The following is a 17,442-nucleotide window of genomic DNA, read 5'->3' as shown; positions in this document are numbered from 1 at the left end:
CATCATGGTGCCACCTGTCATTATGACCCTGCTCCTCATCTCCACCCACAGCCATCATGGTGTCACCTGTCATTATCACCCTGCTCCTCATCTCCAACCACAGCCATCATGGTGTCACCTGTCATTATCATCCTGCTCCTCATCTCCACCCACAGCCATCATGGTGTCACCTGTCATTATCACCCTGCTCCTCATCTCCAACCACAGCCATCATGGTGTCACCTGTCATTATCACCCTGCTCCTCATCTCCAACCACAGCCATCATGGTGTCACCTGTCATCATCATCCTGCTCTTCACCTCCGTCCTCAGCCATTGTGTCACTTATCATCCTGCTCTTTACCTCCACCCACAGCTATTGTGTCACCTGTCATCATCATCCTGTACTTTATCCCCACCCACAGCCATCACCGAGTCACCTGTCATCATCATCATCCTGCTCTTCACCTCTATCCTCATCCATTGTCTCACCTGTCATTATCATCCTGCTCTTTACTTCTATCCTCAGCAGCCATTGTGTCTCCTGTCATCACCATCCTGCTCTTCACATCAGTCCCCAGCTAGTGTGTCACCTGTCATCATCCTGTACTTTATCTCTACTCACAGCCATTGTGTCACCTGTCATCATCCTCATCCTGCTCTTCACCTCCACCCACAGCTATTGTATAACATGTCATCATCCTGTACTTTATCTCTACTCACAGCCATTGTGTCACCTGTCATCATCATCCTGCTCTTCACATCAGTCCCCAGCTAGTGTGTCACCTGTCATCATCCTGCACTTTATCTACACTCACAGCCATTGTGTCACCTGTCATCATCCTCATCTTACTCTTCATCTCTATCTAGTCATTGTGTCACCTGTCATTCCCCAGTCATTGTGTCATCCATCATCATCATCATCATCCTGCTCTTCATCTTAATTCACCACCATCATTGTGTCCCTTATAACCATCCTGCTCTTCATCTTCACCCACAGCCAACATGGTGTCACCTGTCATTATCATCCTGCTCATCTTCATTATTATTTCAGGTACTTATATAGCGCCATCAATTTACGCAGCGCTTTACATATACATTGTACATTCACATCAGTCCCTTCCCACAAGGAGCTTACACTCTAAGATCCCCAACACCCATTCATATACTAGGGACAATTTTAGACAGAAGCCAATTAACCAACCAGCATGTCTTTGGAGTTCCCTGGTCACCGTGTCACCTCACATCATCACCCTGCTCTTCATCCTAATCCAAAGCCATGATTGTGTCACCTGTCATTATCATCCTGCTCCTCATTTCCACCCACAGTCATCATGGTGCCACCTGTCATTATGACCCTGCTCCTCATCTCCACCCACAGCCATCATGGTGTCACCTGTCATTATCACCCTGCTCCTCATCTCCAACCACAGCCATCATGGTGTCACCTGTCATTATCATCCTGCTCCTCATCTCCACCCACAGCCATCATGGTGTCACCTGTCATTATCACCCTGCTCCTCATCTCCAACCACAGCCATCATGGTGTCACCTGTCATTATCACCCTGCTCCTCATCTCCAACCACAGCCATCATGGTGTCACCTGTCATTATCATCCTGCTCTTCATCTCCACCCACAGCCATCATGGTGTCACCTGTCATTATCATCCTGCTCCTCATCTCCACCCACAGCCATCATGGTGTCACCTGTCATTATCATCCTGCTCCTCATCTCCACCCACAGTCATCATGGTGTCACCTGTCATTATAATCCTGCTCCTCATCTCCACCCACAGCCATCATGGTGTCACCTGTCATTATCATCCTGCTCTTCATCTCCACCCACAGCCATCATGGTGTCACCTGTCATTATCATCCTGCTCCTCATCTCCACCCACAGCCATCATGGTGTCACCTGTCATTATCATCCTGCTCTTCATCTCCACCCACAGCCATCATGGTGTCACCTGTCATTATCATCCTGCTCCTCATCTCCACCCACAGCCATCATGGTGTCACCTGTCATTATCATCCTGCTCCTCATCTCCACCCACAGTCATCATGGTGTCACCTGTCATTATAATCCTGCTCCTCATCTCCACCCACAGCCATCATGGTGTCACCTGTCATTATCATCCTGCTCCTCATCTCCACCCACAGCCATCATGGTGTCACCTGTCATTATCATCCTGCTCCTCATCTCCACCCACAGTCATCATGGTGTCACCTGTCATTATCATCCTGCTCCTCATCTCCACCCACAGTCATCATGGTGTCACCTGTCATTATCATCCTGCTCCTCATCTCCACCCACAGCCATCATGGTGTCACCTGTCATTATCATCCTGCTCCTCATCTCCACCCACAGCCATCATGGTGTCACCTGTCATTATCATCCTTCCTGCTCCTCATCTCCACCCACAGTCATCATGGTGTCACCTGTCATTATCATCCTTCCTGCTCCTCATCTCCACCCACAGCCATCATGGTGTCACCTGTCATTATCATCCTGCTCCTCATCTCCACCCACAGCCATCATGGTGTCACCTGTCATTATCATCCTTCCTGCTCCTCATCTCCACCCACAGTCATCATGGTGTCACCTGTCATTATCATCCTTCCTGCTCCTCATCTCCACCCACAGCCATCATGGTGTCACCTGTCATTATCATCCTGCTCCTCATCTCCACCCACAGTCATCATGGTGTCACCTGTCATCATCCTGCTCCTCATCTCCACCCACAGCCATCATGGTGTCACCTGTCATTATCATCCTGCTCTTCATCTCCACCCACAGTCATGGTGTCACCTGTCATTATCATCCTTCCTGCTCTTCATCTCCACCCACAGTCATGGTGTCACCTGTCATTATCATCCTGCTCCTCATGTCCACCCACAGCCATCATGGTGTCACCTGTCATCACACGGCTCAGAGCTGTGCTGGTCGCTGTCCACAGCCGTGCAGTGCTGAAACCTCCCAGTATGAAGTCCCAGCACAGCTCACTCTTCACACCCATCTCATGAACCCACATTCACCCTGATCATCCCGATCACTGTCATCTCCACTCACAACTACTATACTGGTGTGTGGGGGAAGAGTTACTGACATCATACAGAACACACTCCGACACTGTGTACTGTTCACCAATACACAAATGTGAGTACACCTCATACACCCCCGATACACAAACCATATACACCCCCCTATACACATACCATATACACCCGCCTATACACAAACCATATACAACCCCAATACACATACCATATACACACCCCTATACACCCCCAATACACAAACCATATACACCCCCCTATACACATACCATTTACACCCCCCAATACACATACTATACACATACCATACACCCCAATACACATACCATATACATACACCATATACATCCCCTATACACAAACCATATACACCCCCCCTATACACAAACCATATACAACCCCAATACACATACCATTTACACACCCCTATACACATACCATATACACACACCCCTATATACCCCCAATATACAAACCATATACACCCCCCTATACACAAACCATAAACACCCCCAATACACATACCATACACCCCCAATACACATACCATATACACCCCCCAATACACATACCATATACACCCCCTATACACATACCATATACACCCCCTATACACCCCCCTATACACAAACCATATACAACCCAAATACACATACCATATACACCCCCTATACACATACCATATACACCCCCCAATACACATACCATATACACCCCCCAATACACATACCATATACACCCCCCAATACACATACCATATACACCCCCTATACACATACCATATACACCCCCTATACACAAACCATATACACACCCCTATACACAAACCATATACAACCCCAATACACATACCATATACACCCCCCTATACACATACCATATACACCCCCTATACACAAACCATATACACCCCCCTATACACAAACCATATACAACCCAAATACACATACCATATACACCCCCCTATACACATACCATTTACACCCCCTATACACAAACCATGAACATCCCCCTATACACATACTATACACATACATACACCATATACATCCCCTATACACAAACCATATACACCCCAATACACATACCATACACCCCAATACACAAACCATATACACCCCCCAATACACAAACCATATACACCCCCAATACACAAACCATATACACCCGCCTATACACAAACCATATACACCCCCAATACACAAACATATACACCCCCAATACACAAAACATATACACCCCCAATACACAAACATATACACACACAGAGTGACAAGAAGAAAGACATTGTTGAAAGAAAGTCATAAGAAGTCCTGTTTGCAGTGTGTGAGAAGCCATGTGGGGGAGGGGACACAGCAAACATGTGGAAGAAGGGGCTCTGGTCAGATGAGACCAAAATTCAACTTCTTGGCCTAAAAGCAAAACGCTATGTGTGGGGTAAAACTAACACTGCACATCACCCTGAACACACCATCCCCACCGTGAAACATGGTGGTGGCAGCAACATGTTGTGGGGATGATTTTCTTCAGCAGGGACAGGGAAGCTGGTCAGAGTTGATGAGAAGATGGAGCCAAATACAGGGCAATCTTAGAAGAAAACCTGTTATGCTGCGTATACACAACCGGAAATTCCGACAAGAAAAGTTTGATGTGAGTTTTCAGTCGGAAATTCCGACCGTGTGTAGGCCCCATCGGACATTTTCTGTCAGCAAAAAATTTGAGAACAAAAGATGATCAGGACAGCCGCACTCCAATCCAACGCAACTTTAATGTAAAAAACTGGAAACAGGCACTACAAGTCACAGCAACGGAACCTAGGACAGCTGACGCGTTTCACACTAACTTCAGTGTTTACTCATAGCTGAATTTGAGAGTGGTTCTCAAATTTTCAGACAGGCTGAGTCGCTGGACCGTGGAGCAGGTAAGTGTCTGTTTATTAAAAGTCAGCAGCTACACTTTTTATAGCTGCTCACTTTTAATAAACACTAAGGCCCGGATTCACGTAGAAGCGCGCATCTTTGTGCGGACGTAACGTATCCTATTTACGTTACGCCTCCGCAACTTTGACAGGCAAGTGCCGTATTCTCAAACCAAAGTTGCGGCGGCGTAGCGTAAATAGGCCGGCGTAAGCCCACCTAATTCAAATGTGGAAGATGTGGGCGTGTGTTATGTAAATTTAATGTGACCCCACGTAAATGACGCTTTTTACGAACGGCGCATGCGCCGTCCGTGAAAGTATCCCAGTGCGCATGCTCCAAATTAACCCGCAAGAAGCAAATGCTTTCGACGTGAACGTAAATGACGCACAGCCCTATTCGCGAACGACTTACGCAAACGACGTAAAACGTGAAAAATTTGACGCTGTTCCGACGCCCATACTTAACATTGGTACGCCTCATATAGCAGGGGTAACTTTACGCCGGGAAAAGCCTAACGTAAACGGCGTATCTGTAATGTGACGGCCGGGCGTACGTTCGTGAATTGGCGTATCTAGCTTATTTACATATTTCTATGCAGTTAAGATACGACGTCGTAGGAGACTTACGCTGGTCGTATCTTATACAAATTCTGGCGTATCTGATTCTTTGAATCAGGCGCCAAGATACGACGGCTCACACTCAGAGATACGACGGCGTATCTGGAGATACGACGGCGTATCTGGAGATACGCCGTCGTATCTCCTACGTGAATCTGGGCCTAAAAGGCTGGAACTCCTCTTTAAGGATGCACTTGGCTGGAAACAGAAACAGACAGTTTTTAAAACGTTTCTTTTTAAAACCGTAATTAATGTGGCTGTCATTTTTGCATTGAAGCCACTAGGGGGCGTTTTTGCATTGAAGTCAATGGGATGCGATTTTGCATTGAAGTCAATGGGACTCGATTTTGCATTGAAGTCACTAGGGTGGGGGGGTGGGGGGGATTTGCATTGAAATCTATGGGACACGAATTTGCATTGAAGTCACTAGTGGGCGTTTTTTGCTATGACGTCTATTGGATGCAACTTTGCATTGAAGTCACTAGGGGAAATTTTTGCATTGAAGTCTATGGGACGCAATTTTGCATTGAAGTCTGTGGGATGAGTTTTTTTGCATTGAAGTCAATGGGACGGACAATGCTATTATCGGCACTTTTTTTTTTTTTTTATATCGGTAAAACGCAGATTACCCTATTTTTGGCGAATCCCTAACCTAAACCACCTCCCATTATATCACCCACAGTGGATATAAAAAGTCTACACACCCCGGGTGGTAAAATGAGACAAATATAAATAATTTCAGAACTTTTTCCACGTTTAATGTGTGACCCATAAACTGTACAACTCAATCGAACAACAAACTGAAATCTTTTAGGTGAAGGGAATACAAAATAAAAATAAAATAATCTGGTTGCATAAGTTTGCACACCCTTACACTAATACTTTGTTAAAGCACCTTTGGATTTTATTACAGCACTCAGTCTTTGTGGGTATGAGTCTTTCAGCATGGCCAGGGGAGGGCTGGCAGCCTTAGGCCTGGGGGGCAAAGTCCAGTCAAGTGGTCCATTGAACCGTCGAATGAACTCACCTTCCGGTCCCAGGGAGTTGTAGTTTCCTCTGCGCTGCTCTGTTTTCTACCCACCGGGAGCTTGAGCGTGGACTACAACTCCCAGAATGCAACAGCTAATGGCAAGCCGCTGTGGCCATGCCCCCGGCCCAACTTCCTAGTGCAGAATAAAAAAAGATGGTAAAGGGCAGAGGCTGCCGACCATTATGAACATAGGTTAGAGCGGCCTGGGAGGCAATTGCCACCCTGCCCCCCGGCCCAGCCCTCCCCTGAGCATGGCACACCCTGACTTGGCAATATTTGCCCACTCTTCTTCTTTGCAAAAACACTCCAAATCTGTCAGATGGTGAGGGCATCTCCTGTGCACAGCCCTCTTCAGACCACTCCACAGATTTCCAATGGGATTCAGGTCTGGGCTCTTGCTGGGCCATTTCAAAACTTGACTCTTCTTCTGGTGAAGCCATTCCTTTGGTGATTTGGATGTATGGCTTTGGGTCGTTGTCATGATAAGAAGTTTCTCTTCATGTTCGGCTTTCTAGCAGAATCCTGAAGGTTTTGTGCCAATATTGACTGGTATTTGGAACTTTTCATAATTCTCTCTACCTTGACTAAGGCCCCTGTCCCAGCTGAAGAAAAACGGCCCCAAAGCATGATGCTGCCACCACCATGCTTCACGGTGGGTATGGTGTTCTGTTGGTGATGTGCAGTGTTGTTTTTTGCACCAAACATCTTTTGGAATTATGGCCAACCGTGGTTTCATCAGACCAGAACACATTTTCCCACATTGTTCTGGGAGACTTCAGATGTGTTTTTGCAAAATTTAGATGTTTTTCTTGGTAAGAAAAGGCTTCCGACTTGTCACTCTGCCCCATAGCCCAGACATAGGAAGAATACGGGAGATTGTTGTCACATGTACCACACAGCCAGTACTTGCCAGATATTCCTGCAGCTCCTTTTATGTTGCTGTAGATCTCTTGGCCGCCTCCCTGACCATTTTTCTTCTCGTCTTTTCATCAGTTTTGGAGGGACGTCCAGTTCTTGGTGATGTCACTGCTGTGTCATATTTTCTCCACTTGATGATGACAGTCTTCACTGTGTTCCATGGTATATCTAATGCCTTGGAAATTATTTTGTACCCTTCTCCTGACTGATACCTTTTAACAATGAGATCCCTCTGATGCTTTGGAAGCTCTCTGTGGGTCATGGCTTTTGCTGTAGGATGCGACTATGAAAATGTCAGGAAAGACCTACTAGAACAGCTGAACTTTATTTGGGGTTAATCAGAGACACTTTATATGATGGCCGGTGTGACTCCTATTTGACATGAGTTTAAATGTGATTGCTTAATTCTGAACCCAGCGACATCCTCAGTTGTAAGAGGGTGTGAAAACTTATGCAACCACGTTATTTCATTTCTTTTTTTTTTTTTAGTTTGTTTTTCAACTGAGTTGTACAGTTTATAGTTTTTTTTACATCAAATAAACCTGACATTTTAACTGGGGTGTGTAGACTTGTTTTATATCCACTGTACATTCCCTGCAGCCCTCCTATGCCCAGATATTAAATAAAAGTATAAAAGTTAGGCATACACCAGTTAGGCTTGTTATCCCTCATTAGAGCTGTATTTATACTTACTATACATGCCCTATACACACACACCATACTATACATGCCCTATACACACACACACACACCATACTATACATACCCAATACACACACCACACTATACATATCTTATACACACACCATACTATACATACCCAATACACACTATACTACACATACCCTATTCACACACACCACACTATACATATCTTATACACACACACACCATACTATACATACCCAATACACACTATACTACACATACCCTATTCTCTCTCACACACACACACCACACTATACATATCTTATACACACACACACTATACTATACATACCCAATACACACCCCATACTATACATACCCAATACACACACCATACTATACATACCCAATACACACACACACACCACACTATACATATCTTATACACACACACCACACTATACATATCTTATACACACACACCATACTATACTATACAAACCCCATACACACACCATACTATACATGCCCAATACACACAATACTACACATACCCTACACACACACACACCACACTATACATATCTTATATACACACAAACACACTATATTATACATACCCAGCACACACACACACACACCATACTATGCATACCCAATACACACACACGCATACAAACAAACACTATACTATACTACACATACCCACACCATACTATATACACACCACAGCACACTATACATATCTTATACACACACTATACTATACATACCCAACACACACACACACACACCGCACTATACTTATCTTATACACACACACACACTATACTATACATACCCAGTACACACACACCATACTATACATATCCTACACACACACACACACCATACTATACATACCCAATACACACACACACTATACACACCATACACACACACTAAACATTACATATCCTATACATACACTTTACACACACACACACCCCATACTATACATATCCTACACCCACACACACACACACACACACACACTATACTGTAAATACACTATACATACCCTACACACACAGAGCTGTATAAGAGTTCTCTAATGAGCCCTGACAATCTCTTCCTGTCGCACTCTTTGCTTTCGGGAATAATAAATGTTGCTCGGTCTCATCATTTTGATAAATTGCGGTGTAAGACAAGAGTAACGGGTCTGTGCTCTCCTCCTATCTTCTGTGCTCTCCTCCTATCACACCACTTCTCCAATCCACTGATCATCTACTTACCATATACCAGTCAGATGTTCCCAGCGACAGGCAAGAGTCACATCGGACCGGACAAATGTCCATCTTCTCAGCACACTGACCCACATACCATGTCCAGCCTGGATAAGAACGGTTTTGGTGCTGCAAGAGTGGATGCACACTGCTCCTCACCGAACACTGCTCCTCACCGCACATTGCTCCCTACTACACACTGCTCTTCACACTGCTTACTGCTCTTCACTACACACTGTTATTCACACTGCTCCTCACCGCACACTGCTCCTGACCACATACTGCTACTCACCGCACACTTCTCCTCACACTGCTCTTCACCGAACACTGCTCCGCACTACACACTTCTCCTCACCGCACACTGCTCCTCACATTGCTCTTCACCGCACACTGCTCCTCACACTGCTCTTCACCGCACACTGCTCCTCACACTGCTCTTCACCGCACACTTCTCCTCACACTGCTCTTCACCGAACACTGCTCCGCACTACACACTTCTCCTCACCGCACACTGCTCCTCACATTGCTCTTCACCGCACACTGCTCCTCACATTGCTCCCTACTACACACTGCTCTTCACACTGCTTACTGCTCTTCACTACACACTGTTATTCACACTGCTCCTCACCGCACACTGCTCCTGACCACATACTGCTACTCACCGCACACTTCTCCTCACACTGTTCTTCACCGAACACTGCTCCGCACTACACACTTCTCCTCACCGCACACTGCTCCTCACATTGCTCTTCACCGCACACTGCTCCTCACACTGCTCTTCACCGCACACTGCTCCTCACACTGCTCTTCACCGCACACTTCTCCTCACACTGCTCTTCACCGAACACTGCTCCGCACTACACACTTCTCCTCACCGCACACTGCTCCTCACATTGCTCTTCACCGCACACTGCTCCTCACATTGCTCCCTACTACACACTGCTCTTCACACTGCTTACTGCTCTTCACTACACACTGTTATTCACACTGCTCCTCACCGCACACTGCTCCTGACCACATACTGCTACTCACCGCACACTTCTCCTCACACTGCTCTTCACCGAACACTGCTCCGCACTACACACTTCTCCTCACCGCACACTGCTCCTCACATTGCTCTTCACCGCACACTGCTCCTCACACTGCTCTTCACCGCACACTGCTCCTCACCGCACACTGCTCCTGACCACATACTGCTACTCACCGCACACTTCTCCTCACACTGCTCCTCACTACACACTTCTTCTCACCGCACACTGCTCCTCACACTGCTCTTCACCGCACACTGCTCCTCACCGCACACTGCTCCTGACCACATACTGCTACTCACCGCACACTTCTCCTCACACTGCTCCTCACTACACACTTCTCCTCACCGCACACTGCTCCTCACACTGCTCTTCACCGCACACTGCTCTTCACCGCACACTGCTCCTCACACTGCTCACTGCTCCTCACCACAAACTGCTCCTCACTGCATACTGCTCCTCACACTACTTATCGCACACTGCTCTTCACCGCACACTGCTCCTCACACTGCTCTTCACCGCACACTGCTCCTCACACTGCTCTTCACCGCACACTGCTCCTCACACTGCTCTTCACCGCACACTGCTCCTTACTGCATACTGCTCCTCACACTACTTATCGCACACTGCGCCTCATTGCATATTGCTCCTCACCGCACACTGCTCCTCACAGCACACTGCTCCTCACATCTCCCCACTCACATTGCTCCTCATTGCACACTGCACCGTACTGCACGTTACTCCTTCACCATACACTGCTCCTCACACTGCTCCTTACTGCATATCGCTCCCCACTGCATACTAGTCTTCATAAAATATCCAGTGAGGGGGGACAGTAGTTTGTATATAATATCCAGTGAGGGGACAATAGTATGCATATAATATTCAGTGAGGGGACAATAATATGCATATAATATTCAGTGAGGGGGGACAGTAGTAAGTATATAATATCCAATGAGGGGGGGACAGTAGTATGCATAAATAATCCAGTGAGGGGGGACAGTAGTATGCATATACTATCCAGCGAGGGGGGACAGTGTTTGTATATAATATCCAGTGAGGGGGGGACAGTAGTATGCATATAATATCCAGTGAGGGGGGACAGTAGTATGCATATAATATCCAGTGAGGGGGGACAGTAGTATGTATATAATATCCAGTGAGGGGGGACAATAGTTTGTATATAATACCCAGTGAGGGGGGACAGTAGTATGTATATAATATCCAGTGAGGGGGGACAATAGTTTGTATATAATACCCAATGAGGGTGGACAGTAGTATGTATATAATATCCGATGAGGGTGGACAGTAGTATGTATATAATATCCGATGAGGGGGGACAGTAGTATGTATATAATATCCGGTGAGGGGGGACAGTAGTATGTATATGATATCCAGTGGGGAACAGTAGTATGTATATAATATCCAGTCACAGGTTTGTAGTATGTTTACCCTATCATATTACAACACAGTTGCATGTGTATACTATCTGGGTTGTAGTATGTATATAATATCCGGCGCTGGGTTTGTAGTATGTAGATAATATCTGACCCGTTGTCTGCAGGAGGAAAGTAGTAAGTGTACATTATCAGGTGAGATTACAGTAGTGTGTATATAGTATCCGGTGTGAGGATTGTAGTATGTCTATAATATCCGGTGACAGGTTTGTAGTGTGTGAATATACCATCTGATGAGGGGATGGTAGTATGTATAATTGTATATTGTATCCGGTGTAAGGGTTGTAGTATTCATATAATATCCGGTATGAGGGTTTGTAGTATGTATACAATATCCGGTGACAGGGTAATAGTATGTATATAATATCCAGTGTAAGGGTCATAGTATGTATATAGTATCCGGTGTGAGGTTTGTAGTATCTATACAGTATCTGGTACCAGGTTTGTAGTATGTATATTATATCCGGGGTGAGGGTTGCAGTATGTATATAAATATCCGGGGTGAGGGCTGTAGTATGTATACAATATCCGGTGACAGGGTAATAGTATGTATATAATATCCAGTGTAAGGGTCATAGTATGTATATAGTATCCGGTGTGAGGTTTGTAGTATCTATACAGTATCTGGTACCAGGTTTGTAGTATGTATATAAATATCCGGTGTGAGGGCTGTAGTATGTATACAATATCCGGTGACAGGGTAATAGTATGTATATAATATCCAGTGTAAGGGTCATAGTATGTATATAGTATCCGGTGTGAGGTTTGTAGTATCTATACAGTATCTGGTACCAGGTTTGTAGTATGTATATAAATATCCGGTGTGAGGGCTGTAGTATGTATACAATATCCGGTGACAGGGTAATAGTATGTATATAATATCCAGTGTAAGGGTCATAGTATGTATATAGTATCCGGTGTGAGGTTTGTAGTATCTATACAGTATCTGGTACCAGGTTTGTAGTATGTATATTATATCCGGGGTGAGGGTTGCAGTATGTATATAAATATCCGGGGTGAGGGCTGTAGTATGTATACAATATCCGGTGACAGGGTAATAGTATGTATAGTATGTATCCAGTGTAAGGTTTGTAGTATTTATACAATATCCTTTGTGAGGGTTGTAGTATGTATATAATGTCCGGTGACAGGGTAGTAGTACGTATATAATATCTGGAGACAGGGTAGTAGTAGTATATATATATATATATATATAATATATATCTGGTGACAGGGTAGTAGTATGTATATAATATCCTGTGACAGGGTAGTAGTATTATTCTATAATATCCAGTGACAGGGTAGTAGTATGTATATAATATCCTGTGACAGGGTAGTAGTACGTATATAATATCTGGTGACAGGGCTGTAGTATATATATATATATATAATATCTGGTGACAGGGTAGTTGTATGTATATAATATCCGGTGACAGGGTAGTAGTACGTATATAATATCTGGTGACAGGGCTGTAGTATTCTATAATATCCGGTGACAGGGTAGTAGTACGTATATAATATCCGGTGACAGGGTAGTAGTATTCTATAATATCCGGTGACAGGGTAGTAGTACGTATATAATATCCGGTGACAGGGTAGTAGTATTCTATAATATCCGGTGACAGGGTAGTATTATTCTATAATATCCGGTGACAGGGTAGTAGTACGTATATAATATCCGGTGACAGGGTAGTAGTACGTATATAATATCTGGTGACAGGGTAGTAGTACGTATATAATATCCGGTGACAGGGTAGTAGTATGTATATATACGGTGACAGGGTAGTAGTACGAATATAATATCCGGTGACAGGTAGTAGTACGTATATAATATCCGGTGACAGGGTAGTAGTACGTATATATACGGTGACAGGGTAGTAGTACGTATATATCTGGTGACAGGGTAGTAGTACGTATATAATATACGGTGACAGGGTAGTAGTATGTATATAATATCCGGTGACAGGGTAGTAGTATTATTCTATAATATCCGGTGACAGGGTAGTAGTACGTATATAATATCTGGTGACAGGGTAGTAGTACGTATATATCTGGTGACAGGGTAGTAGTACGTATATATCTGGTGACAGGGTAGTAGTACGTATATAATATCCGGTGACAGGGTAGTAGTACGTATATAATATCCGGTGATAGGGTAGTAGTACGTATATAATATCCGGTGACAGGGTAGTAGTATGTATATAATATCCGGTGACAGGGTAGTAGTACGTATATAATATCCGGTGACAGGGTAGTAGTACGTATATAATATCCGGTGACAGGGTAGTAGTACGTATATAATATCCGGTGACAGGGTAGTAGTATGTATACAATATCCGGGGTGTGCAGAGATTGGGTGGCCGGGGGGCGGGGGGGGTTGGGTGTACACAGGTAGTTGGGTGTGATGGCACGGTGTAGTATGGTATATGTATGTAGAGATTGGGTGGCCGGGGGGCGGGGGGGGTTGGGTGTACACAGGTAGTTGGGTGTGATGGCACGGTGTAGTATGGTATATGTATGTAGAGATTGGGTGGCTGGGGGGCAGGGGGGTTGTGTTGGGTGTACACAGGTAGTTGGGTGTGATGGCACGGTGTAGTATGGTATATGTATGGCATAACCCAGCCTTCCATTATACGGGGATGTGAATGGAAGGTATGACACCACCTGCTATACAGCCTGAGAGTTGAGCGTTGCACCCGGCTGTCACCCCGGACAGTTCCGTGCGCTGGTACACCCTCCCTCCCCCCCCCCCTGGGGCAGTCATGCCGGTGCGCCCGCCGTCACCCAGCTGCCAGCTCCAGTCGGTGTGACAGGACAATGGCACACGGTTTGCTGCCCCTCCATCGCTCTCCTACGTCACACAGTAAACACTTCACCATATAAATGGCGATGAGAGCGGAGAGAGGGGTGATGAGTGGTGTGTGTGTACACTGCAGACACCTCCATCCACACACATCGCATACACATCGCACAGCGTACCTCCTCCAGCCTCCGGCCTCGGCTCACATCTCCCCGCTCCTCCTTCGCCCTCCGCAGCCTCCGACTGATGGAAATCAACAAGTCAGGTTCCCCGCTCCAGCTGCTCTTCTCCTTTCCTCTCTGCAATCCAGCCTGTGATACAGGCAATTTACATGATGATGAGGAGCGCCGAGGAGCCCGGCTCCCCCTGCAGGTCAGACCGGGGCGCTGCAGCTCTCTCACTCACCCTTTCCTGCCTGGACGGAGGGATGAGGATGCTGCTTGTGGTACCTCCCCTGTGTGGTCCCTTCCCCTCCATCCTCTGTGCGTCCTCTGTCCTTTACACCGCCGCCGTTTACACCACATGCAGGCAGGTGCGATTCTAAATGTAGCATAAACCCAATACAAACGCATATGTAAGACAAATAAAAAAAGCAGAGCATGCTGCATTTTGCTGCAACGGAGCGCACTGCAAACGCACATAAATGCATGAGCGTAGTATGAACGCATATGCAAGACAAACGTAAAAAAAAATAAGTACAGCATGAGCCATTTTTCCACACTGGAAATGCACGTAAATGTGCGCAAACGCATCACAAACATGTATGAACCCATACAAAACGCATCATAGTATAAAAAAATTGAAATAAGTAAAAAAAAAATACAAACACAGCGTAAAAAAATACTCCATATGCATGTAAACGCACTGAAAACGCACACTGAACGCAGAACATTGTGGTGTAAACAAGCCCTTACACCACAATCTCTGCGTTCGCAATGCGTTTCTGCATGTTTTCTGTACATTTACATCCATTTAAAGAAATAAATACAATTTATTTACATTTTTTTTTGCACACATTCATGTGCGTTTATAGTGCAGAAAAATGATTTTTTTTTAAAATGCATATGAAAGCAGGTACTGCAATGGTGTGAATTAGGATCCTTGGAAAATATACAATTTTCTTGCAAATGCGTTTGTGCTGCAATTAAGAATGCACAATGACTGCATCTTGTGTGCGCTCATTTACATCACAATGCGTTCACTGTGCGTTTCTGCATGCGCATTTGCATGCGTTTAGATGCTTTTGCAGTGTGTTTCTGTGATCTTTTAATTTTCCTTTTTTTTTTTTTTGCAGTGCGTTTTTGGAATAATTTTTTCACTTTTTTGTGGTAAATGTTTGGAATCATTTTTTTATTTCATTTTTACATTTTTTTTCACGTTTTTGGAGTAATTTTTCTTAATTTTATTCATTTCATGGTGCGTTTTTTGAATATTTTTTTTCATGTTTCAGTTTGTTGCGTTTTTAAAATAATTCTTTCATTTTTTGTGGTGTGCGTTTTTGGAATATATATATATATTTATTTTTTTAAACCAATGCTTTTTTTTTTTTATAATATTTAAAAAAAATTGATATTTTTTCCATTTTGTGCGGTGCGTTTTTGGAATGTTTTTTTTTCCCCCCATTTACATTTTTTGATGTTTAATTTTTTAACGGTGCATTTTAAAATAAATTTTCTTTCATTTTTTAGGAATAATTGTTTTTTCATTTTTTTGTGGTGCATTTTTGGAATAATTGTGTTTTCATCTTTTCATTAAATGCCTTTGTTTATATTATTATTTATATAAATATATATATTATATACACACACACACAAAGGAAATACATTAATTTAAAGAATGAAAACCACAACTCACATGAACATGCATGGAAATACAATTTAGTAAAGAAATTAAAAAGTGATATATATATATATGATAATAATAATAGAAAAAAAAAAATATATATATATATATATATATATATATATATTTTTTTTTTTTATTATTATTATTTCAATGTATTTTCTTTTGTTATGTTTCCATGCATGTGGGTTGTGGCTTTCATTTTTTAATTACATTTATTTTCTTTGTTTATATTATCATTTATAAAAATATTTTCTCTTTTGTTTCATTTCAATGTATTTTTTTTTGTATTTCCATGCATGTTCATGTAAGTTTTCAGTGCATTTTTTTTATTTATTCCCTTTTTTATATTATTATTTATATACATATTTTTATTTTATTTATTACAACTTAGTAAAGAAAATAAATAGAATTTCCATGTAAGTCCTCCGTAACACTAAACTGATGACCTATAGGGGGGGGGCCTTTGAAGCGTCACCTATAGACAGTTTTTTCGCCATTTCACGGGCGCAAGAAAGTTTAAAGCTTGACATGTTTGGTATCCATTTACTCGGTGCAACCTCATTTTGTTTTGGGTTTCCTAGTCCTTTGCGGTAATGTCAAGTGACGTAAAAAATTGGAACTACCACTATTTTATTCTCTAGGGCAGTGATGGCGAACCTTGGCAACCCAGATGTTATCGAACGACATGTCCCACGATGCTCAACTACACCGCAGAGTGCATAAGCATCATGGGAAATGTATGTGTATGGGGATAGGTGTGTACATTGGTGTCTATGGAGGGAACTGGCTGTGTATGGGGATACCGTAGGTGTGTACATTGGTGTCTATGGAGGGAACGGTATCTGGCTGTGTATGGGGATAGGTGTGTACATTGGTGTC

At 43.8% G+C, this 17,442-nt stretch overlaps 1 protein-coding gene across 1 annotated transcript in view; it reads right to left on the bottom strand.

Annotated features, from left to right (window-relative positions):
• The window catches only part of KCNB1 (potassium voltage-gated channel subfamily B member 1), a 104,245-nt gene extending 89,241 nt beyond the window's left edge, over positions 1-15,004 (bottom strand). Inside the window, exon 1 of the mRNA XM_040330862.1 lies at positions 14,898-15,004. The gene's annotated coding sequence lies outside the window, so the exon portion shown is untranslated. The remainder of the gene's footprint in view (positions 1-14,897) is intronic.
• Between the last annotated feature and the right edge of the window lie 2,438 nt (positions 15,005-17,442).

This window comes from Rana temporaria, chromosome 12 (assembly GCF_905171775.1).
Source record: "Rana temporaria chromosome 12, aRanTem1.1, whole genome shotgun sequence".
Classification (NCBI taxonomy): Eukaryota; Metazoa; Chordata; class Amphibia; order Anura; family Ranidae; genus Rana; species Rana temporaria.
Note: the sequence above shows the minus strand (reverse complement) of the source record. Positions and strands in the feature narration are given on the sequence as shown.